Below are 26,620 nucleotides of genomic sequence, written 5' to 3' on the forward strand. Positions count from 1 at the left end.
AGGATGGTTTTAAAAACTCTTTTTTTTTTTTTTTTTTTTGAGACGGAGTCTTGCTCTTTCGCCAGGCTGGAGTGCAGTGGCACGATCTCAGCTCACTGCAACCTCTGCCTCCCTGGTTCAAGCGATTCTTCTGCCTGGCCTCCCGAGTAGCTGGGATTACAGGTGCGCACCACCATGCCCAGCTAATTTTTTGTGTTTTTAGTAGAGATGGGGTTTCACCATGTTGGCTAGGCTGGTCACGAACTCGTTGTCTCAAGTGATCTGCCCGCCTTAGCCTCCCAAAGTGCTGGGATTATATGGGTGTGAGCCACTGTGCCGGCTTATCTTTTAATCTGGAAAGTAAGTCAAAACAAGGATAAATGTTTCATAAAATTTATTCAAAAGATTGTAGTTGGCCAGACATGGTGGCTCATGCCTGTAATCCCAGCACTTTGGGAGGCTGAGGCAGGCAGGTCACTTGAGGTCAGGAGTTTAAGACCAGCCTGGCCAACACGGTGAAACCCCATCTCTACCAAAAAACACAAAAGTTAGCCGAGTGTGGTGGAGTGCACCTGTAGCACCAGCTACTCAGGAGGCTGAGGTGGGAGAATCACTTGAATCTGGGAGGCAGAGGCTGCAGTGAACTGAGATTGTGCCACTGCCCTCCAGCCTGGATGACAGGGTGAGACCCTGTCTCAAAAAAAAAAAAAAAAAAAAAAAAAGATTCTGGCTGTGGCAGATTGCTTAAGTGTATATAGATATATGTAGCCTTGAATAAAGAAGTGTGAGTACTCCACCAGCTGAACACTTAACATGAATTATTCTTAGTATATAACTTATGTGATCTTGCCTACCAATAAACATTTGAGAAAAATGTTTAATTCTAATAAGATAACAGAACCCAAATTGAGTTCTGTTGAGAAACCTTTATCATGGCTTGCAATATTGTTGGAAATTCTTAATTCTAATCTTGTTTTTATTGATGTAACATGGGGTTTTTTTGTCTTAGAAATGAGGATTGCAAGACCTTTATGACAATTGCTAGTTTATTTCTTCATGGTGTGATACGATAATAGGAATTTCCAGAAATTCCCCTCCTGGCTTTTGTCCTTAAGAAGTATTTTACTTTTCTTTTCAGAAAGTACAGTAACATCTCAAGCAGCCTGTTAATGCTTAGGAAGGGATATCATTAAATGGATTGATCTTAAACATCATCAACCAAATGTAGATAACTAGTTCAAAGTCAGCCATATATTGAAAATGTTTAGTCTAGTTTATACCTAACATTGATAATTGATATGATATTCATTCTAAATTTCATGGCCATTGTGTATTTGTTTCAGGAGTTAGGAATACAAAATTAGTAAGTTATGGTCGTTGTCTTCAAATAATTTAGAGAAGATTGTAGGAGACAATAAAAGATTTATAAATAGTAGTGATAATCATCACACCAAATGTTCCAGAAACACCATTGGAAGTTTGAAAGGTGTCCTGTGCTCCTAATAAAATATTCAGATTGTAATTGCAATACATGAATAATGTATATGATTTAGATTACTCTAGGACAGCAGAAGAGTTTGTAAAATGTGTATATTCTGATTTTTTTTTTAGCTGACTAAAAAAGCTTAATGTTCACGGGATATGATCAAGTAACTTGATTTTTAAGAATTTTCACCTATCTAGTTCAAATTTTATTTAAAGAAAATATTAAAATGTAAAGGTGGAGTGATTGTGTGAATCTGAAGGAACAAAGGTGAAGGTAGGTTTCCTAATATTTTTATTTTTCCATTGCTGAAAACTTAAGGCTTCATGTGAGAAATCCTTGGTCAGAACTGCATTAATGATCACTTTTCTGAACCATTTCTTCCCTTCCTGAAGAAAAACAGACATACAGATGTTGCTTGGTTAAAATGGAATAGATTTACCAAAAATAACAGTTTAATCCATTTCCTGTAACTTGTAAGGTTCCCTATGAAATCAAGCTTTTCCATTCCTCACTATGACTTATGAAACTGATTAATCTAGTGTCTGATATACATTTTTTGTATTATAGAACATTAATACATTTGACAGCAGTGACTGATGAGTTGATTTCTTTAGAAAGAAAACATAAATGATAATAGCTCCTATTAAAAAACAAAACAAAAACAAAACTCAGGACTACATGTCTCCTAAGAATACATAGTTTAGCCTGGTGGCTAAACCAGCCTTTTCAGCTCTTCATTCTTTATTTATTATTTTTCACCCATAAACATTTTCTTTTTTAAGGAGTTCTAAGACCAGCCAGGCGCAATGGCTCATACCTGTAATCCCAACACTTTGTGAGGCCAATGCAGGCAGATTACTTGAGCCCAGGAGTTCGAGACTAGCCTAGACGACATGGCGAAACTCCATCTCTACAAAAAATACAAAAATTAGCTGGGTGTGGTAGATCATACCTATAGTCCCAGCTGAGGTGGGAGGATCACTTGAGCTGGGGAGGTTGAGGCTCCAGTGAGCCGTAATGGTGCCACTTGCTGCTGCACTCCAGCCTGGATGACAGAACGAGAGCCCGTCTTTAACAAAAAGAGCTCTAAGACCCATAAACTGCCATCTGGAACTTTTAGCATGAGAAAATGAGGTTAACACATTGAAATGGTTATAATTTCATTCAAAAGCTAACTAATACTGAGTATTTCCAGCGTGCTGCCATTGTCTTAAATACCTTATGTTAACTTACTGAACTTCATACTAACCCTGTAAAGTAAGTATAAATATGGATACTAGACACATATATTTTAGTCTAAGGCCTGCCAACTAGAAGTCGCCCGTCTAGTATTGAACCCAGGTAGATCTGATACCAGAACTCATTTTTTGTTTGTTTTACGAGATGGGATCTTACTTTGTCGCCCAGGCTGGAGTGCAGTGGCACGAATTCCTAGGCTCAAAGCAATTCTCCTGCCTCAGCCTCCCAAAGTGCTGGGATTATAGATTTGAGCCACCGTGCGTGGCCCAGAACTCATATTAAACACCACTGTGTACTGCCTTCTGGATTTTACTTGTTCTGTGCAGTCAGGTAAATGTCATTAGGTTTCTTTGAAAAACTGGGATACTATTCACTAGCTGGTTATGCTAATAGTTTCTCTAGCCCAGGACTGTAGGTGGGGCCAACAACTGGTATTCCAGAAATAAGAATAAAAATTATTTTCTGTTGTGATATTAAGATTAATGATAGCCTCTGAATAGCTCAGAAACTTCCGTTTTGTAAACTGTGTGCTGTCAGTAAGCCTTCACTAGTTGAACAATGCCCTTTTTGAAACTTTACTAATTTCTCAAACTGCTTTTTTTGTGCTTGTGACTTTTGTCACACATTTACTAAACATTTTGTGATTCAACACTTTTGCCAGTTTCCAATTATCTCCTAGTTAGAGTGTTTCAGAATTTGTTTCAAATTGTTTTTAATAAAATTGAGCCAGGCTGTGATATTTTATCTGCAACTTACTGCAGTTTTACGTGTAATTCAATTTTATCCTTAACTTCTTCTCTCCAGATTGGAGTTCTTATTCTTTGAAGTCAAAAGCCACTTTATTTCTGTGAATACTTCCTTTGCACTGTTTTGTACCTTCCCTGGCTTTCTATTACGTCTTTGAAGTGGCTACTGGAAGGTAATGAAGTATGCTGGATGCATATGTATTAACCATGGTTTTGTGTTGTGTTAATCATCCTTAAAAAAAAAAAAATCCTTCCAAATTATCCCTAGTTGAGTTGTTATCTTTCTGTTTGTGTGTGTGTGTTTTAGAAGTGAGGCGTTAGGCCGGGTGTGGTGGCTCATGCCTATAATCCCAGCATTTTTGGAGGCCGAAGTGGGTGGATTACCTGAAGTCAGGAGTTCAAGACCAGCCTGGCCAACATGGTGAAACCCCGTCTCTACTAAAAATACAAAAAAATAGCCAGGCGTGGTGGCGGACGCCTGTAATCCCAGCTACTCTGGAGGCTGAGGCAGGAGAATCTCTTGAGCCCAGGAGGTGGAGATTGCAGTGAGCCGAGATCGCACCATTGCACTCCAACCTGGACCACAGAGCAAGACTCCATCTCCAAAAAAAAAAGAAGTGGGGCATCATTGCCATTTCACTTTATGATTTGCCTAGGCATGCATCATAGAAGAAAGCTAAAACAGGGCCAGATGCGGTGGCTCATGCCTATAATCCCAGCACTTTGGGAGGCCGAGGTGGGTGGATTATGAGGTCAGGAGTTCAAGACCAGCCTGGAAAACATAGTGAAACTCCATCTCTGCTAAAAATACAAAAAATCAGCCAGGCATGATGGTGCATGCCTCTAATCCCAGCTACTCGGGAGGCTGAGGCAAGAGAATCACTTGAACCTGGGAGGCAGAGGTTGCAGTGAGCCGAGATCATGCCACTGCACTCCAGCCTGGGCGACAGAGCAAGACTGTCCCAAAAAAAAAAAAAAAAAAGAATAACCAGAATTTATTTCCTGGTAGTTTTTCACTAACTTTGATTCCTGGAGAAAGGCTGTAGTGGAATTCATAAGGAAAGTTAAATGGCATCCTGGTTTCCTGTTAACTTTGAGAAAACCTATTGTCTTATTTATTTATTTATTTTTTTTTTGAGACAGAGTCTCGCTCTGTCGCCAAGGCTGGAGTGCAGTGGCTTGATCTTGGCTCACTGCAGTCTCCGCCTCCTGGGTTCAAGCAGTTCTCCTGCCTCAGCCTCCCGAGAAGCTGGGACTACAGGTGTGCACTACCATGCACGGCTAATTTTTGCATTTTTAATAGAGATGGAGTTTCACCATGTTGACCAGGCTGGTCTCAGAACTGCTGACTTCAAGTGATCCGCCCACCTTGGCCTCCCAAAATGCTGGGATTACAGGCATGAGCCACCTCACCCAGCCAAGAAAATTTGTACTCTAATAGTGACAGGTCATATGTATATCTTGTTGATTGAAAATAGCCAGCAATATCAGAACTGGGACTTACTTAATGACCTGGAAGGTATTAATGAAAGCCAGATTGGCTGTAGTTATATTTAGCACCAAGACCAACTTCAGAATTTCAAATGGATATCTATCTGACTTACAAGGTGGCCTCAGTTGCTTTGGGGTTCCATCTAGCTGTGTTCTGCCTGGGATTAGTTACAGAATTTAGTTGCTGTTCAGTCAAAGCCAGTGGGTGATAGCAGCAGTAATCTTCAGGTCATTTCAGCTGCCTTTTTTCCTCCCGGTTGTTATTCTTGATCCTTTATTTTTGACACAGTTGGATAAACTTCCAAACTGTTCTAGCTTTTGCTGGTTCTGTTTGATCCATAATTCCGTGTATTTTGTTGGCCCTATAACACCTCTTCCCATGTCTTTTTGTCCCTCATTAGGGGCTTCATCCATTGGTTGGGGCTCTACTGGATTTTAATATACTCTCAAGTCATATCTGTAACCCCAGTCTTTCACTCTACAATCTCGTATGTGCCTGTAGATCATGTGAAACTTGATAATGTTAAAAGACAGTTAAAAACATTTGTTCACTTAGAAACATGTAGTGAATATCAGTGTTCCAGGTGCTGGCACTGTGCTGTCACGGGTATACAGGGGGAACATCTGGCAAAGGAAACAAAACCTTGTAGGCTTAGCCATGAAAATTGTGAGTTTGAGAAGCACCTTTTGATCCCACCAATTGAAATCTTAATAGTTCTTTTGTTGAATTTTCTGTTAAGTCGTGGTGACTCTTCTCTATGATGTCTTTTTCTTAATATCTGTAGTCATTAATCCAGTATCCTAAGGTGGTGGTTTTTAACCTTTATTTTAGGATAATGACTTGGAACCAATGTAGAAAAAAATACCAGACCAGCCATAAGAAATAACAGCTATAATTTAGTACTTGATTGGAGTTGTAATCAGTTGATTAGAAAACTTACATTAAAAAGGTTCTAGGAATTCAGCAGTATTTTGTAAGTGAATTATATTTTATTACAACAGCTTTTATATCAGATTCAGACTATATTGAATGTTAGAAGGTCATTTTTATGTTAGATATTCTAGGTACTGAAAATACGTCAGTGAGTAAGACAGGCTTTCTCCTATGGAGCTAATGTTCTGTTAAAGGAGACAAAATTAATTCATATTTAGTCTGTTTAATATATTCCAAAATCCAAGACTTAATAGGGTAAGAAGCACTGCTGTGGGCTTTAAAAGTCAGTTCCTAGATTATTATTCCTCTTCCTCGTCATCCTGCCCAATCCCTCATACTACCCTATTTGTCCTACACAGTTGTCATAATCATCACACAGACACCCATGTGCCTACTATGTCATGGTGTCAAGTTTAAATTCTTGAAGTTTGAGACCTTTCATATACTTCCTTGGCATCTTATGTTTCCTTTAAACCTTTTATTAATTTCCCAATCTGTCTGCAATTCTGCCTAAGACTTTTCTGTCATCCTTAGGAAGGTTATGCTGATTTTTTTCCCCATACTTTGGTCCACCTTTCTTTAACCCATTACTTTTTAGCAATTATTTTGGCAGTTATTTCATTTTCCTAAGACAAAGATTGGAATGTATTGTCACTGATGAAATAATAGAAATATATAGTTGAGCCATGTACAAAATAACTTACAGGCTCCAACCAGTGGCCCTCTTCAGGGGGTATTTGGAATCATTTAAGTGACAGTTTGACAGGAAATTTGGACTAATCTTAGTATCTGGATGCTGTGGGTAACAAAATCTGTAAATAGAAAATATAAAATGGTTAGAATTAGTCCATATGAGAGTTTACATTCAGAGGTTTGGAGGGCAAAACTGATGATTTCCTGCTCTTGACTATTATAGAGCAGTCTCTTGTTTCACAGTTGTCAAAATCCCACTTCATGAACGCTCACAGACCAAATGGCAGAAAACAACCCAGTTGTTTTCCCAGTTGTTTCTATTCCTAAAAATTGCATAGGTGGGTACATATTGTATTCTGTTGTGTTTTCTGAAAGCAAAGGTACTGTCATGTTATTGTGGTCTATGTGCATATCACTGTAGTTATCCATGCTATAGGTAAAACTGTTGAAAATAATTATTTAATTGTGGTGATAAACTGCCTTAGACGGAGTCTGTTAGACGTGCCTTCTTATGGTGTTTATGCCTTAGCTGTCTCTTCCTGGGGAAATTAATGTATGAAAGAAAGGCTTCTTGATATTTTGACCTTAGACTTGATATCTAATCCAACACCCTTCCTCCCCCATTTATAGGAATAGTACTCATTCATTGAGTACTATTATATGCCAGACACACGAAGCTAGGTGCTTTGTATTATCTTTATATCCACAATAACCTTGATTTAGGTAGTAGTATCCCTGTTTTACTGTGAGAAAACTGAGGCCCAGAAAGGTTAAGTGATAATTGTATGGCTAGTTTGTGATAACTATAGATACTACAACTAAAAATTTACCTTTCTGGTTTTTTTTTCTCATTCTTACCTTTCTCTAGAAATACATATTTAGCTCTTTAGAGCTAGTTACAATACATTTTTTTATGTTAGACTTACTGTGTGGGGAGTTTTGAATTTAAAAACTAAAAAAAAAAAAACCAGAAAGTTTATTCTAAAGGTTTAAATTTTTAAAATTTAATCTGCTGTTGTGTGCTTCTATTACCCCTGACCTTAGCTTTGCAGGATACTTTCTTTTCCATATTTTGTGATTGATATATGTGTGATTCTTTGTATGTACAAAAGCTTGAGCTTGAGTTTTTTAGAGGAAAGGAATAAAATAAATTAAGTTGGTTGAATTAAGTATGTCTTGGTGGATTTGGTTATCCCCACAGCAAACTTGAGCATTCAGTTTACCCATGATTAAAGGTACTGATACTATATATAAGGGCATTCTGCCTTCCATCTCTTTTCTAATATAAGTAGTATTAATTGATGCCAGGCAAGAGGAGTGCTGCCATATTTGGGTCAGCTACTTAGTCAAGAGAGTATTTTGCAGAACGTACCTGAAGCTATTCTGAAAGTTAAGTATCATTAGATACATTGTCAAACTCTGAAGTTGAAATTCCAGCCATTCAGGGAGCCCCTCAGGGAGATCACTGCTTTTCCCTTGCAAAAATAAAAATAGTAGCGTATAAAATACTATTTAAATATATACTCTGTCTAATTCTAATAGCTAGTATTTGTTAAGTGCTTAGTAGGTGCCAAGTGCTGTTTAAATTGCTTTTTAGGCTCACACCTGTATAATCCCAGCACTTTCGGAGGCCAAGGCGAGAGGATTGCCATCTTGAAATTTTTTAAAGTACTTTTTAGGTGTTCTTTAAAATAATTCCACTTTACAGATGAAGACACTGAGGTGCAGGGAGGTTTAATTCACCATTTTTTTTTTTTTTCAAGTTTACAGCAAGTATTTAGTCATTGAGCCATCATTCAAATCATAATAACTAGTCTTTATAAAATAGAGCCCCAAAGTACTACAGATAAAAGGTTTTTATTTTGCTTTGCTTTTTAACTTTGGTGTTGTCTCTTTCCCTTTCTTTCTTCTCCCCTCATCTTCTCTCTACCCTATGATCTGTTTTGGATTTTTCTCGTTATATATAAGCTTTAACTTTTGCTTTTCTTCCTTTTTTTTCCCCCTTTCTTTTTGAATGGTTTTAGCATCCTTGGGAGCAGAAAACTCTGGAAATGTATTCATAAGTTTAGAAATTATATAAGACACTTCAGAATAATGATACTTAATTGTTTTAGAAATTTCCATTTTGAATTATATTGTTTAGGAGGAGGGCTATTAAAGTGTTCTCTGCCAATTTATGATACATTTTAGATTTCCCAGTTTTTTTCTGGATATCTGTCAGGAGATGGTGTAGAGGTTTGGTAAGTAATACAGTTTGATTTTGTATGTCTCAAGGGTTACTCATTCAGTCACATATTTGAGTTTATTTTATTCTGGCCTTTTTTCCCCCTGGGGATTCTATTTATAGTATTGAAAATCTTTTAAAGCTAATTTTGATTTTTTTTCCCACTAGCATGTATTGGAGCACTCAGGCTTGAAGAAGGACATAGGTAAAAAGTATAAAATGGAATATTTTCTAACATTAGGGTTGTGAAAATTTTCTTATTGTTTAGTTGCATACTTGGCATATTCAATCTGAAAAAAAATTGTTTATAAAACAATTTAAATGATATTGTTTAAGCCAAAACAGTTATTTATATTTCAGTTCTCTTTTATTTTTATAAATAGAGCATCAGTTCCCTTAATCACGAAGGTCAAGAAAGGTTATCTCATGTTACATTAGGACATACTTAGGACTTCATAGTATTTCCCTTCTGTGTGAAATTTTATCCAGAAGACTTGAATTACTTAATTGTAAAGTGAATAGCAAACGTGAATCTAAAACATGGTTTCAGTTTTTCAGAATCAGGCCTGCTTTGTCCCTAAATGCTTTCTTATTTCCCCAGAACCCTTATTGGATTTAAGCCCCATATCATATCTCACATACCCGAGACAGACATACCACAGTGAACCTTGCATGTCCTTGTAAGTTCTTTTCTATGCCTAGAAGTTGTAGAAGACCAAGGAACCTTGGAAGTGACTTACTCTTTTGCTTCATAAAGTTGCTTTAAAACAGCCTTTATTTTAATATATTAACAAGGTATGTCACAGATTTTTAAATTTTAAGGTTAATTTAGTCATTAATTCTGTCAAACAAGTGTTCTTTGGAAACTAGGTATCCTCAATGTCTTTTACTTGGAGTTACTTGAAGTTTGCTTAAACTTTATTCACTTGGAGTAGAAACTTCCTAGTTAAATGATTGAAAAGGACTATGTCTGCAAAATCTGTGAGAACATGAGCTTCTGCAAATGCATAATAGAAATTCTCTCTTCCTTTTTTTTTTAAACTTTATTTTTACAAACCTAGATCTCTTCCTGCTTTGATTTGTCTTTATCATATCTTTCAGAACAAGCCTTTGATGGAATTCTAGGAAAGGTTGAGATTAAGAATATATTAAAAATATTCCACTTTGTACTTTCTGTTTATATTATAGTAAACTAAGTTAGCAAGATAAAATTAGGACTTTCACCCAAGGTATCAATCAGATGCAACCATTAGTCCACTGAAGAATTTACTTTTTAAAAAAGTTAGTGGAGGAAAGGAGAAGATGCTGCTTAAGAGTAATCAGAAATAAAGATGGTAAGCATCATATGGTAAATATATACAAGTTTCGTCAATTAAAAAAATACAAAGATGGTAAGGCATCTTTGAAATTAATTTGTTGTCAGTAGGAAATTTCATCTGATATATATAAATTTTGTTTCATAAAGCAAGGAGAAATGGTGTAAATAATACAAGTGTGGCTATTGACATATGAAAATGTCCATTTATTTTGAAAGTGACTCCCCCCACAGATTATATATCGAATACAAATTTTCTCACTTCTTCCTTGCTTTGGCATTTTTTAAAAAGTTACTTGAAAGTTCAGTTTAGATTGAAAAATAAGGGCCTGATTAATAGCGCTGTATCATGGTATTAGAGTACATATGTTAGTATTTTCATGAAAGAGGAAGAGGGCAATAACTGATTTATCAATGATTAAAAGATAGTAGTGACATTTTCCTTTGAAAGTTTGGGCTAGAAATTTATAACCTTTGGCCAATGAAACTACAGTAGCTTCAGTCACTTCTTCCATGCCACATCTCTACCTAAAGGGAAGGTGGAATCCGCCTTCTCTTTTTTTTTTTTGAGACTGAGTCTCACTCTGTCGCCCGGGCTGGAGTGCAGTGGCATAATCTTAGCTCACTGCAACTTCCACGTCTCAGGTTCAAGCAGTTCTCCTGCCTCAGCCTCCTGAGTAGCTGGGACTACAGGTGCCTGCCACCATGCCTGGCTGATTTTTGTCTTTTTAGTAGACATGGGGTTTCACTGTGTTGGTCATGCTGGTCTCGAGCTCTTGACCTCAGGTGATCCACCCGTCTCAGCCTCCCAAAGTTCTGGGAGTACAGGCATGAGCCAGCATGCCCAGCCTGAATCCCCGTTCTCAAAAGTAACTTCCATTCACTTTGTCCCTGGCAGTCTGCTGGTGACCATGATTTCTAAGGCTTACTCATGGGACCAAAGGCAAGAAGAAAGGGAGGAGGGTGGTAACCAGATAAATTTTGCAACCCTTTTGGTATGACTTTTTGGGTGAGAATTTTTATGAAAAGTAATACATACTTCTACTATAGATCTGCCTCTAGTTTCAACCTCTGGTTTCAACACTGATTTTTTCCCCTTAATTTCCAGAAGCATGATGTAATATCTTTTTCAAAGAAAGTGGGAAGAATGTCCACAGATGTTAGAAGACAATTATGTAGGGAAAATATTTTCTCAAATTAAAATTTAAAACAAAAGTTTGCAGGGAATGGAGTGGGGTTCAGCATTAGGGAGGTAGGAGATGATAAAAATACATACTAAGTAATTTGTAGCCTGATAATGCTTTGTATGTAGATTGCTTACAACTAACATGAAATGAGCATTTCATTCCTTAAGCATGCAGTTGGGGAAAAATGGGGAGCCAGGCTGGATGCACAAATTTGCACCAGACGCTCTGTATGCAGGTAGCAGAAATGACTAATAGCACTGGTATCCATCAGTCCCAGAGCAAAAGCGTCTCCAGAGGAGAACATCTGTAAATCCCAAATCTGATCACCTTCATCATCATTAGGCAACAGATAGGATAAGCCTTCATGAAGAGAATTTTGGTGGCTTTAGATTGTTGAGAAAGTATATATAGGAAAAAACTGGAAATTATGTTGAAGATTTTTTGTCTAACTCCTTATCCTGATATTGTTAACATTTCACAACTAAAATAATTTTAACAGACACTTGATTAGTTTTTAAAAATGCATTTTCATGACCTGAGACTACAGAAATTGCCATTTTCTTAGGACGTAGTTTACATTTGACTCTCTGCTTACTATGTCCGGGGCATCCCCAAATTGGGAGAGATTGCCAAGTCAGTTGCCATTTTGCCTTACTTTTACCAAGGACTAGCCTACAGGTTCAGTTTTGCTCTTGACTGTGGCCCTGAATTGAGAACTGAGTCAAGAGAACAGAGTGGAAGTATGGAGACAAAGCCAGCAGCTTTACTCAAAAAATATATATGAGTCTAGTGTTTTTTTGTTTTTGAAAGACATGTTATTGAGCCCAACCCAGTCAGGGATCACTGAATATTGGGTTAAATAAAACAATAATGTTATTCATGTGTTTGAAATTAGTATTTTAAAGAACCATGCACACACTTTAAAATGTAACTGGATTTGCTATATAGGCCAGAGAAATATGGCTGTTAACGATGAAGGTGTAACTTGTCTGGTTCTTGATTATTTACACCATCAGAGAAGAATGCAAATATGAATAGCTCAGAGTAGTTTAACTTTGAAGTGAGAGTTTATATGCACCTTTATATGTGGGATAACTGATGTCTTTGGAATAGACTTCAAATGAATGATAAAAACACCTGTAAAGTGATAGGACCTCTACTTTTTCTCATGTCCAATGTTCAGTTTCTTATAAACCAGGCATGAAGAGAAACAAAAAATAATTAATTCTCCAGATCATGAAGTTGTCTTCAACCTAAGCACAGAGGAATAATAATTACATTTCTCAGAAGTTCCCCCTGTTTTGAGTCTCAAGGGCAATTGAGATGTCAGTGAGGCTGTGATTAAATGTATTGGATATTAGAGGATTTTAAATACAAACAAGTATTATAGGTGTTACCACTGACCCCGAAGGTAAGATTTACTATGAAAATTTATAATGCGAGGAAGAATGATCATTTTCAAAATATACACTTTGCAACTTAAGTTGGCTGTCACAACAACAAAATATTACAAACCAGGATGTCTAAGAGCAGAAGTCTGTGGTTGCCAACTCTCAAACTTCTTAGCTTAATCCAATCTAGGATGTATTTCCACTCTGCAACAAACAGTATTTATTTTTGCCTTATTTGCAGATAACAGTTTTAATGCAGGTACTGCCCACGGATTAGCTTTGAGCAGTGTCTTTTTACTTTGGTTTCATTTGTTTGGTTTGTTTTGAGACTGAGTCTCACTCAGTCCTCCAGGCTGGAGTGCAGTGGTGCGACCTTGGCTCACTGCAACCTCTGCCTCCCGGGTTCAAGTGAGTCTCCTGCCTCAGCCTCCTAAGTAGCTGGGACTACAGGCGTGAGCCACCGTGCCCGGCCAAGCAGTATCTTTTTGCTTTGAAAGTAACTTACATGTACATTTGTTTTCATTGTGAATGTTTCTTTTTAACTGCAAACCAAGAAACATTGAGCCCAGCATTCATATATTTGCAAACTCTGTCTTAATTTCTCAGTTTTTTTCCTCAGAAAAAAATGCAATTCCTTTTCTTTTTTAAATTTAATTTTGCTTTATTTTTCTTTATAAAGTGAAGAGTAGGTAGCATGAATTCTTCTTGCCCTTTGCTATTTCAGTCTGGCATCAGTAGCAATTGTTGCTATGTCCAGTTTTCATTCATGGATTTTTCTGGGATTGAAGATGTATTGAGTTCATTGTTGATTATTTAATTGGGCAGTATAAGTAAATTCATTGGCTCTCCTTCCAGTTTAGTGAATACTGAATATCATCCATGATATTTTATATTTCTTACACTTCTGGAATGCTAACCTGAAAATAGAAGTTGTAAGTCAGGGACGGTGGTATGTTCCTCTAGTCTCAGCTAGTTGGGAGGCTGAGGCTTGAGCCCAGGCCTTCATGGCTGTAGTGTACAATGACTGTACTTGTGAATAGCCACTGCACTCCAGCCTGGGCAACATAGCAAGACTCTCCCACCCCTTAAGAAAAAAGAGAAGAGAGAAAAAAATAGAAGTTGTGGAGAGGGAGGAGGATACTTGAATACTTTGACCATACTTGGCATAATAGACATTTTGAGGGTTTTTTTTTTCTTCTTAAAATTCCTCTGGATCAATTTTCATTGTTTCTAGTAATTATATTTATTGTTAATGAATTCATATTCTGCTCTAGCCCCTAAAGATAGTTTGATACGCTAACTTTTGTTTTGCCTTTCTAGCTGCTAAGATAGATAATGGTTATTGCAAAATGCACGTTTTTAAATGGTCTCCAGTGTGGATTGCTTCTGAGCTGCTGATGGATTGAATACATTGAGAAGGAATGTGTCATTTGGAATCCAGGACCAGTCAGCAAGGATAACTGCCTGATTTTATGGTCAGAATGCTCTAACTCTTATGGCATACTGATGACTTTTTCTTCCATTTTCCAAAAAAGCAAGTTTTGTCAGTCTCAGTGTTTCTCTGATCTAGCTACTCACAATTCCATTCCCAAAGTAGTGACCTAGTTCTGTCACTTGGGTTTCAAAGGGAGTTGAAGTGTCACTGATTGAGTACAGCAAACCTGTTTAATGATTTATAGAAAGCAAATAAAAAGAATTTTGTTTGCTAACCTAGAAGTATATCAAATTTTGGTTTCAATTTATAATTTTGCAAAGTATAAAGACATTTCCTGGCTAAGTCCAGATGAATTATTCAATATTTTTTCTCCTATCTTAATGAAGTTAATTTTAATGCTAATTTCCTATAACCAAGAAAACAGTTGAATTAAATAACCCTTATCTTTTAAACTTAAAGCTTATACTACTAATAATCATTTAACATTCACTTCCTTTTTTCTGACTTAATTGGTAGGTAAATAAAATACTTCAAATTTGATTGGCAAATTGGAAAATCACTTAGAACAGTCTACTAGTATTTTTTATTCCCTTTGTTTTTTCCTTTACACATTTGTACTGCAAAATAAATCAAGGACAAAGACTCACACTGAATTGATCAACTTGGGTTTGGTCTTCATGGGAATTACATCTTTTTTCATTTATTAAAGGAACATACAGAATTTCAGACTATAGCAAACTAATAACCTTTAGCTTGACTAAGAGTTGATTTTCATTAAGGAACAGAACTTGTAATTTATTTCGACATACTTTAATGTATGACTCATCCCTGTTAAAGTTGTGAGACTCAAAACTACACCCAAATCACTTAATTTTATGTCCTTCCCTGTTTACTGTGTCTGACCTTCAAGATTTCGTGACTGATGCTGAAATGGAAGCCAACCACTGCAGAAATTTGGGGGAAAATGAGATCTGAAGAATACAAGGGGAAGTAGGAATTCATTTCTAGCATTTCCAAACCTGCTTTATCGTGTCTGCTCCACCACAGTCAGAGGAAAAGACTGAGTTCATGGAAATTACCAGCTAAGCCTTACATCTGTCTTTAATGTTTTTAGGAAGTATACTGAAAAGGTAAGTGAGATGTCTGTTTCGAAGAAAGACTCTTACTAGGTACCTTAAAACCAGTTGTTTCCTATTAGTAAAGATGGGCAACTTCTTTATTCCTAGCTTCAAAAAGCCTTGCCCCGGCTCGGTGTGTTTCTCAGTATTATGGAGAAGGTAGTTTCTGAGCAAGGTGGTGCTTTTCCTCTGCTTCTCAGCAGCTAAGACAGAAATTGCACCGAAGTGTACAAAGTGTCAATTTTTGTTGTCCTGTTGTGCTCAAATCCTTTTTTTAAAAAAGTTATTTCAATCGAGTCTTAGTTTTATTCCTCACTATATAGGAAAAAAATCTTTAATGCCTCAAAGTTCCAGTCAGAATTACATTTGCATTACTCTTATTTGCAGCAAATATGAGTAAAATTATAGGTTTTTAAAGGTCTCTAATAACATCCACTTATATTGGTTTTGTAGATAATCCATAAATTACCAGAAATAAATTATTCCACATTTATTACACACCCATGTAATAAGTGTAGTGCCAGGCCCTGGAATAAACTAATGGTATCACCTCATGTGGTAAAAAGACACATTCCACCATCCTGGAGTATACAAAGGTAGACTAGCATATAGTTCGTGTGCTCAAGGAGTTCATTTTTATTGACATGATACAGATAGAATTGTAGTTTACGGAATCAAAATCTAATAAAATGAGGCTAATTCCATTTTCCCGTTAACACTAATAACTAGTGTGTAAATCTGAATATGACACATTCTATATGAAAGAAGCTCTGTTTGTGTGTGCATCTACACTAAATACTTTGTGTGTGCCAGGTACTGTTTTAAAGTACATGTATTTTTTTAATTCTCATAACTGTTCTCTGAGGTAAGTACTAATACTAAAGCTTATTGTCAAACGAAGGCAGAAAAATTAAGTAACTTGGCCTAAGTGTGCATAACTATGATCTGGGATCAATATTTGAACCCATACAGGCTGATTGCAGAGCCTGCACTCTTAATTTGAGTGTGATATTTATGTGCAGTACCTGGCTATAAGTACCCACAAAACATGTCAAATTCTTTATAAAATTTGCTTAGTTAAAAAAGTACCAATTGCATAATATGATTATAAGTCTAGTAGAAGTTAGGCTTTTTACAAGACATGCTGCTTACTGCACCAAGGAGGCAAGAAGGCTTTTTAGAGAGCCCAAAATTTCCTTTCTTCAACTCCTGCTTCCAAGACAGTCATTTTGCATGATAACCGTTTCCCCAAAAAACACAGACACAAAATTTAAAGAACTGGAACAGAGGAAGCAGAGCTTATTATTGTATATATATATTTAGTACCCTGTCACTTAGGTCCACCCCGCTTTCTTTGTGGATTGTGGACATTTTGTTTAACTGCTAAATCATGAGAATATATGACTGCTGAGACTTTTCCAAGGATTTTTTTAAAAACACATTAGGCTTCGTGCAGAAGTAAAGAAAAAGTGCTCTGAGAACCCCAGGTAGGTAATTTACTTCCTGTTGTACGCATTGTTTGAAACCTCTTCACCTCTATCCCTTATTGTTTTATACTCTGTAAATCTGATTTTACCTTTAATAAACTTTTCTGAAGTGAGTGAGTTTTTTTGTCTTATTTCCCATTAGATTCTCTACCTTCTTTGTTCACTTTATGTATGTTATTGCCACTCCCTTCAAAACTGGTGGTTTAATTAAAGTGACAGCATCTTCTATATACCTAGTACTGTTGAGGATTAAAAAATACATGTGTGCCGGATGTGGTGGCACACACCTATAATCCTAGCACTTTGGGAGGCCTCAGGCAGGAGGATTGCTTGAGCTAATGAGTTCGAGACCAGCCTGGTCAACGTGGCAAAACCCCATCTCTACTAAAAAGTCAAAAAGTTAACTGGGCATGGTGCACCTCTCACCCCAGCTACTTGGGAGGCTAAGAGGTGGGAGGGTCACTTGATCCTGGGAGGTCAAGGCTGCAGTGAGCTGAGAACAAGCCACTGCACTCCAGCCTGGGTGACAGAGTGAGACCCTGTCTCAAAAGAAAAAAGAAAAAGTGCCAAGGCTTTGCTCCTAGTTCAATGCAGGTTCCACCCAGTACTAAAACTTTGCAAATTTTTGAGGGAAAAACCGGAAGTTGTAGAATCAATATGAGCATTGAATTATATAGCAAGCAATTGTGGCAGAAAAAATTCACCCTAGTGAAATCAAGTTAACTATTCTGTGAATGAGATTAACCAGAGGAACAATTTTGACCATGTAACTTTTAAATCACTGTTTCTCAAACTTCAGTGTGTATGGGAATCACCAGGGATCTTGTTAAAATGCAGATTTTGATTTAGTAGGTCTGGGGTCAACCTGGAGAATTTGAATTTATTTTCTCTTTTTTTAAAAGTAGTTTGAAACTTTAAAACTGTCCAATTAACTGTTTTTTAGCATGTAGAGTTGTTCCACTATCACCATTCTAATTTCAGGACATTTTCACCATGCTGAAAAAGAAACCTTGTACCTGTCACTCCCCATCCCCCTCTCCCTTCCACCCTTTTCCCCTCCACCAGCATCTGGCAACCGTTAATCCACTTTCTGCCTTAATTTACATCTTCTGGACATTTCATACGTTTTATAGACTTCTGTACCTGGCGTCTTTCACTTAGTGTTCAAGGTTCATCCATGTTGTAGCATGTATCAGTACTTCATTCCTTTTTGTGGCTGAATAATACTCCATTGTATGGATATAGCACATTTTCTGTGTCCCTGCATCAGTTTCCATTTTTTGGCTATTATGGGTAATACAGCTATGAACATTTATGTACAAGATTTTGTGTGAAAGTATGTTTTCATTTCTGTTGGGAATATACCTAGGAGTGGAATTATTGGGTCATATGGTAACTAACATTTTGAAGAACCGGGAAACTATTTTCTAAGGTGGCTGGACCATTTGAGAGTCTGCATTCCTGACAGGCATCCAGGTGATACTGAATAGCAGACTGTAGATTACATTTTGACATCTATCAAGAAAACAGGAACATGAACTTTAACTGAGTTCAGCTGCCAAAATCTGGCCAGCAGCAAAGAAGGTGGAGTGGTTTTGGTTTTCACAGGGCCTTGGTACCTCCGATTTTCTACCATTAGTCTTAATGTACCTGGGCTTATTGTTCTAGCCTTCGAACTCTTCATGTAAATTGATATATCTGCTATCAAAAAAGAAAAAGAATATTCATTTTTAGTTGAAAGAGGCATTTCTAAGGTGAGAGTGGCCATACTGTCAGTCAGGTAACACTGTTTTTGATAGTGTTCTGCAAGCATGTTGATCATTTCTAGGTGCCATCAGAGAAGGAAGGGTATGCTGGTGGAGGATGCACACAAATGATTTAATACATTGTAGTGCATGTTGGGATAGAACAAAGGAGGGCAGATTCAAGGAAGACTTCCAGGAGACTGGAGTCCTGAACTCAATCTCTTTATTCATTCAACTAAGATGTAATGTAGGAGATCTAGATTCTGTGGGGGTTCAGATGAGGTAGGGATTACTTCTGTTTTATATGAGGTAGGATGACAATGGGGGTAGGTGGTAGTAGAAATTAGAATATTTCTTTGGGATGATACTTGAAGTAAGCCAGGATTCTAGATACAGAGGTATATGAGAAGGGCGTGTTCTAAGATAATAAAGCAGAAGGAACTAAAATACAGAAGTCAAATGGCAGGACGTATACCAGCTATATTTACTGAAATATGCCTAGGTGCTGTGTTAAGCCTCAGGTATACAAAAACATAAAACATGACCCTGCCTTCACAATTAGAAGTCAAGTGAGATATTTGAAGTGTAATACAATGTGATTTGTATAAAAAATAGGTGTATGGTAGGAGGTATAGATTAGTTTTTAAGAAGGCATAATTCTCTTGACTGGTGGTTGGTTCTGTTTGGTTTGACTCATGGGTGCCTGAAATGAAAGGAGTAGGAAATACAGATGTAAAGGTAAGTTGAGCTGTTATTTACTGTTGTTTACTTTGGCAGAAATGGTCTAAAAAACTAAGCATGTGACGAGTAATAAGGAGAGGGGAGCAGCAGGAGTCTGAGTTTGGGGTTTTCTTCTTCCATTAGTTCCTGTGTGACTCTCCCTTGTGATCATTGATCTTTACTGGAGGTACAGAGTACCTGGTCTGGTCCTCAGTTTTAAGAAAATGAATTACCTAGTATACCCTAAGGCCCAACTTCTGTACCCCATACTTGGAAATTGTCAGCTTTCCTACAAAGATTGATTTATGAGCTGCTCTTCAAAGCAGCTTCTTATAACATATTTTCAACCTTTTGACTGTTCACAATTAAGAGTCCTTCAATCTTTTCCCACCCCAATAGATGAAATGGCAAGACAAAATTTCCATGAGTTATATTGGACAGGTTTTTATGCATTACCTATTGCATAACAAATTACCCCCCTAAAACTTAGCAGCTTAAAGCAAACATTTATTATCCTCTACAATTACTCTGGGTGAAGAATCCAAGAGTGGCTTAGCTGAGTGTTTCTGACTCTTAAGAGGTTGCAGGCTGGGTGCGGTGACTAACATCTGTAATCCCAGCACTTTGGGAGGCCAAGGTAGGAGAATCGCTTGAGCTCAGGAGTTCAAGACCAGCCTGGGCAACAATAGTGAGACCCCGTCTCTACAAAAAAATTTAAAAATTAGCCAGGCATGGTGGCACACGCTTGTAGTCCCAGCTGCTCGGGAGGCTCAGGCGGGAGGACTGCTTGAGCCCAGCAGATTGACAGATTGAGGCTTCAGTGAGCTGTGGTTGTGCCACTGCACTCCAGCCTGGGTGACAGAGGAAGACCATGTCTTCAAAAAAATAAAATAAAATAAAAACTAATCTGAAGGCTTGACGAGGGTTGCAGGATTTGCTTTCAAGGTGGCTCACGTGCATGACTACACCTCAGTTCCTAGGCAAGTGGACTTCTGCATATACTGAATATTTTCATGTAGCTGGCTTCCCCTACAAAGTGAATAGGAAGCCTCCATTTCCACAGTATCTCATTGACCACACAGGTCAACCCTCTTCAGTATGGGAGGAGACTACCCAGGGCTAGAATACCATGAAGTGAGAATCATCGGGGCCACCTTGGAGGCTGGTTGCCAAAACTTAGGATGAATTTGAGGCTACTTTCCTATTAAGGGTATAAAGCTAACCTTTGACATGCCAACTTAGTAATACCTATTTATGATTCCTGATACACTTTAATACTCTATAGTGATTTCTTCAAAAGCATTTTGACCTAAATGTAAATATATCATTCACTATGCATACATTTTTCTAAAAGGGAGTTTAATATCTACACCAGGATGAATTCTAGTATGTTTAACATATATATAAGGTGCTCAGTACTTGCTCAACTAAAACCGGGTGTGGTCATGCACACCAGTGGCACTTGGAAGCTGAGGCAGAAGGATTGCTTGAGCCTGGGAGTTTGAGGCTGTAGTGTGCAATGTGCATGCCTCTGAATAGCCATTGCCCTTCAGCCTGAGCAACATAGCGAGACTGGTTTTTTTTTTTTTTTTTTTTTTTGAGATGGAGTCTTGCTTTGTCGCCCAGGCTGGAGTGCAGTGGTGCAATATTAGCTCACTGCAAGCTACACCTCCCAGGTTCATGCCATTCTCCTGCCTCAGCCTCCCGAGTAGCTGGAACTACAGGCGCCCGCTACAATGCCCGGCTAATTTTTTTGTATTTTTAGTAGAGATGGGGTTTCACTGTGTTAGCCGGAATGGTCTTGATCTCATGACCTTGTGATCCACCTGCCTCGGCCTCCCAAAGTGCTGGGATTACAGGCGTGAGCCACCGCGCCCGGCCTTTTTTTTTTTTTTTTTTTTTTTTTTTTGAGACGGAGTTTCGCCCTTGTTGCCCAGGCTGGAGTGCAATGGTGCAATCTCAGCTTGCTGCAACCCTGCAAACTCCGCCTCCCAGGTTCAAGTGATTCTCCTGCCTCAGCCTCCAGAGTAGTTGGAATTACAGGCGCATGCCACTACACCTGGCTAATTTTGTATTTTTAGTAGAGACGGGGTTTCACCATGTTGGCCAGGCTGGTCTTGAACTCATGACCTCAGGTGATCCGCCCATCTTGGCCTCCCAAAGTGCTGGGATTACAGGCGTGAGCCACCGCACCCGGCTGAGACTGTCTTAAAACAAACAAAAAAAGTGCTCAACTGATAAGAGAATTATCTTCCTCCTATTTTGAACTTATTTAAGTAAAGGCAGGAATTGGGGATCGATTTGGAGGCAGGGTAAGAGTATGGCATCACTACCGGGTTTCTAGTTAGATTATCTGGTAGATAGTAACTATTCACTGATAAGGAATGCAGGAGGAGGCCTAGGCCCAAGAGAGGTGACTAAGAAATTTGAGCACAATTAGATGTGTCTCGAGTTACTGGAAAGTTGGATTTGGAAATCTGTCCATGTACATGTATTCTGAAGCTCCAGTGAGAGGTCAAGGCAATAGATAAAACTCCAAGAAAGTTGGAAAACAGGAACAACAACAATAAATCCACAGGAGAGAAGATTCAAGGAGAGGAATGGTTAACAATACCAAATACAGCAGAGTGTGAGAAAGGTGATTGAGATGTGTCCACAGTATTTTGCAATATGATGGTCCTTTGCCAGGCAATTTCAAAGGAACCATGGTAGGGGAAAGCAGAATGCTAATGAATTGAGGAGTAAGTGGGAGGTGAGAAAGTGGAGTAGTGAGGGCTACTCTTAAGAAGCTTGTGGCTGGGCACAGTGGCTCATGCCTGTAATCCCAGCCCTTTGGGAGGCTGAGGTGGGTGGGTTGCTTGAGCTCAGGAATTTGAGGCCACAGTGAGCAGTGATTGTGCCAATGCACTCCAGCCTGGGCAACAGATCAAGACCCTGGCTCAAAATTTTTTTTTTTAAACTTGCTTAGAAAGGAAGGAGAGGAAATAGGGATAACTACAAGGGACTGGGCTGGGGGGCTTTAAAAAAAAAAAAAACCCGGAAGGGCCAATGGAAATGTTGAAGATACTGGAGAGGGGATGATGACTTGTACCAAGGCTCCAGAGAAGATGGGAGTGAATGAGATGGAAGGCCCTGAAGAACCAGTTGACCTTGGAAAAGAAAACATCCTCTGAGACAGGAGACAAGAATATGTAAGTTTGCAAGGTGAGAAAGGGTGGTTTGAACATTTTTGAAGCTTGTTTGCTTTAAATATTGAATTTTTTTTCAGGAATTAAGTTTCTTAAAAGTCCACTGGAAGAGGAATATACTGATTGTTGATATCTCAGGTGTCAGGAAGTCCCAAACGTAGATTCATGTTTGAGACAAAATTCATTTGGAGGCAAAACCTGAACATGAGGCTACACGTAGTTTTTATTGACCATGCTTCCTATGGAAATATCAGTATGTTTGACTATAGATGTTGCTCCAGACCCTGTGAGAAATAATGCAATAATTGTGTATTTCTATACAAAGTTAACCAGTGCTACATAGATGAATCTTAAAAACATAATGTTGACCAAAGAAGCCAGACAAAAATAACAGTATGATTCCACATGGGACACAAAAGAAAAGCTAGCAACATTTCCACACAAGTCAGGCTAGTGGTAAGCTCAAAGAGGAGAGAGACAGACGTGTGGTATGGAAGGTGGAAGGGACACAGGATGGCCAGAGTTTTTATTTTTAGTCAAATGGTGATTCCATGGATGTTTGCATTCTAATTATTCATGAATCTGTATGTTTCATACACTTTTTTTCTTCAGGCCTCTGAGCAGCATCATGCACTTTATTGGTGTTAACGTTTCGCAGTAAAGGGTGTGTGTGTGTGTGTGTGTGTGTGTGTGTGTGTTTTAACTTATGGGCTTTGGAGTCTGATATATGTCAGAACTTTGTGATCTTGAGCAAAATAATTAACATCCTTGAGGTATTGTGAAGGTTATTGAAGCAAACTATCATAGTGCCTGCTGGTCCTAGGAATAGCAATAGTAGCGTATTTTCCAAGTACCAGGCATTGTTCAAAGATCTAATTCTTAGAACTTCCCTATGAGATTGATGCTATTATGTTTTCATTTTATAGATCAAGGCCCAGGGAGGTGGTTTCAAGCCTATTTATTTAATGGCTAACTCACTAGATTACTTCTTTATAGAGTTTATAATAACTCATAGTGAATTCAACAATTTTAATAGCCTTGGCCAGTTTTTTGTTTTTGTTTTTGTTTTTGTTTTTTTTACCAGCTTTCATTTTGTCTTTAATCAGCTTTTTAAGGCATATTCTATTTGTTTCTGCCTTAACTCCCTGCTGTTACAGTTGCTGCTGCACCCTGGAGGGAGTTGAGGCAGAGCCCTCCCTGCTGAGGAAAGAAGAGAAGAGAGTCAAGCCAGGCCTGAGCTGCTGATGCCACAGATGGGTGCTACTGAAGGACATGAGATATAAGAACCCAGGCCAGACACAGTGGCTGACGCCTGTAATCCCAGCACTTTTGAGAGGCTGAGGTGGGCAGATCACTTGAGACCAGGAGTTCAGGAACAGCCTGGCCAACATGGCAAAAACCTCATGTCTACTAAAAATACAAAAATTAGCCTGGTGTGGTGGTGCACGTCATAATCCCAGCAAATTGGGAGGCTGAGGCATAAGAATCACTCGAACCCAGGAGGTGGAGGTTGCGGTGAGCTGACGCTGCGCCACTGCACTCCAGTCTGGACAACAGAGCTCTGTCTCAAAAAAAAAAAAAAAAAAAGCAACAACCTATGAAAGAGGGCAGCAGATGACATCTAAGAAAAGCAGACTCAAAGGGAGTGATATCCCTAAATCACATAATTAGGAAACTGACAGGAAATATCAGAACCCAAGCCTTTGCATTTAAGTTACCACTCCTGTGGGTATTTCCTGTTTCAATTAGAAGATTGTGAGAAAATCTTCCAGACCCTAAGAAAGAAATCGTTTAATATTGGGATTTCCCATATTAGACAAGATGACAACAACCATCTTAAATATATGAAGGCACTGAATAGAAAACTGTTTGGTCTCTGAGTCTTTTGGATAATGAGCAAGTCTTTGTGAGAACTTATGTTCAAAACTAACACTAAGTGCATGGGGGATATAAAGAAGTAGAAGTATGGTGATCAGTTCCGTCTCCAACTCCTATGCTCTTTCTAGTATATCAGAGGTTCCTTATAAATGTTGAACAACTAGAAATGGTGGGAAAAGGGACTAGTAGATAGTGTTCAGAAAAGGAGTAGGGTGGGATGGGGGGAAGAGTTAGTAGGGAAGACGTTATTTTCATTTCTATTTTTTTGAGGCGGAGTCTTGCTCTGTCGCTAGGCTGGAGTGCAGTGGCATGATCTCGGCTCACTGCAACCTCTGCCTCCCAGGTTTAAGCGATTCCCCTACCTCAGCTGGGATCCCGAGTAGCTGGGACTACAGGCGCATGCCACCACGCCCGGCTACTTTTTTGCATGGTGTTTAGTAGAAACACCATGTTTGCCAGAATGGTCTCGATCTTCTGACCTTGTGATCTCGATCTTCTGACCTTGTGATCTCCCCGTCTCGGCCTCCCAAAGTGCTGGGATTACAAGCATGAGCCACCACGCCCGGCTGGGAAGACGTTATTAGACTGTTCCTAACTCTGACCACCAGGTGGCCCCATTTTCACAGGTTATGGTCTTGGTTGCTTTCTAGAAGAGTTAAAACCACTGGTGTGTACAGTGTATTTGTGAAACTCAGAGTAGCTCACAAAAAAAATTTATCTTCAAATTTCAATCTTTGAGGTAAAATATTTAATCTTTGAAATTTGAAGATAAGTTTTTTTGTGAGGTACTCTGAGTTTCACAAATACACTGTACACGCCAGTGGTTTTAACTCTTCTAATTTTTTGCAGAGATGGGTTTCCCTATATTGCTCAGGCTGGCCTCCAACTCCTGGGTTCAAGGGATCCTCCTTCCTCAGCCTCCCAAAGTCCTGGAATTATAGGTGGGAGCCACCATGACTGGCCTTAAATTTTTTTGTTTTTACCTTGACACTGTTTTGAACACTGTAAAAGAAGGAGCATCAAGCTTAAATTTTCTAACTATATATTCCACCAGCCCTGGGACTTGAGTGATAGGCCCTAGCATTCAGAAACTGCCAGCTTGAGCTTCCATTTTTGGGATATTCAACTTCCTGGCTAAAAGACACTTGTTTAATTCTACCCTGCCCTTTATAAGTGCTTATTTTACATCAATGTGTGATAGGGTAACAGCAACCAATTCCAAAACAATAACTGACATTTAATTTGGTATTTAAAAAAATTCCTTTGGGTTCCTTTTAACACCAAGATATATTTCAATAATTTCAACCTAATTCAATCAAAATCTTCGGGCCACTGCACTCCAGCCCGGTGACAGAGTGAGATCTCGTCTCTTAAAAAAGATTTACAGTGACTACTTATACCAACCACCTAGGTGCTGCAATTAATATTTTACTGTAGTACGTGTCTATCCATCCCCCCAGCAGTCAATTCGTCATATTGTTACAGGAAAGGGGTCCTGATCCAGACCCCGAGAGAGGGTTCTTGGATCTCGTGCAAGAAAGAATTCAGGGTGAGTCCGTAGAGTAAAATGAAAGCAAGTTTATTGAGAAAGTAAAAGAATAAAAGAATGGCTACTCCATAGACAGAGCAGCCCCGAGGGCTGCTGGTTGCTTATTTTTATTGTTATTTTTGATGATGTGCTAAACAAGGGGTGGAATATTTATGTCTCCTCTTTTTAGACCATATAGAGTCCTGACGTTGCCACGGCATTTGTAAACTGTCATGGCGCTGGTGGGAATGTAGCAGTGAGGATGACTAGAGGTCACTCTCATGGCCATCTTGTTTTTGGTGGGTTTTGGCCGGCTTCTTTACTGCAACCTGTTTTATGAGCAAGGTCTTTATGACCTGTATTTTGTGCTGACCACCTGTCTCATCCCGCGACTTAGAATGCTTTCACCGTCCACTGGAAATGCAGTCCAGTAGGTCTCAGCCTTATTTTACCCAGCTCCTATTCAAGATGGAGTTGCTTTGGTTTATACCCCTCTGAAAATGTTCCTGTGATCCATCTCAAAATAAGTGTGGTATGATGAGATATATTTGGTTTTGCTCAGGTTCTTGGCACAGAACTCCTAAAACCCTGAAAATTTCCTGGTAGGAATGTATTTTGTTATTCATGAGGACCCTCCTTATACACCTGAGTTTATGCTAATGAGGTGACTTACTGTAGGGACTCTAAATAGTCTCAGGATGGGACAGGTGAGGTTACTCATGCCTGTAATCCCAGCACTTTGGGATGCCAAAGCAGGAGGATGGATTGAGATGAGGAGCTCAAGATCAGCCTGGGCAACATAGTGAGACCCCGGCTCTACCAAAAAAAAAAAAAAA

The 26,620-nt window shown here is 38.6% G+C and overlaps 1 long non-coding RNA gene across 1 annotated transcript; it reads left to right on the forward strand.

Moving 5' to 3' along the window:
- Positions 1 to 462: 462 nt before the first annotated feature.
- LOC134738873 (uncharacterized) lies at positions 463 to 18,443 on the forward strand. The gene is made up of 2 exons (XR_010125054.1): positions 463 to 14,160; positions 15,031 to 18,443. It is a non-coding gene; the product is annotated as an uncharacterized LOC134738873 (long non-coding RNA).
- Positions 18,444 to 26,620: the final 8,177 nt, after the last annotated feature.

The sequence above is a fragment of the Pongo pygmaeus genome, chromosome 1, assembly GCF_028885625.2.
Source record: "Pongo pygmaeus isolate AG05252 chromosome 1, NHGRI_mPonPyg2-v2.0_pri, whole genome shotgun sequence".
Classification (NCBI taxonomy): domain Eukaryota; kingdom Metazoa; phylum Chordata; class Mammalia; order Primates; family Hominidae; genus Pongo; species Pongo pygmaeus.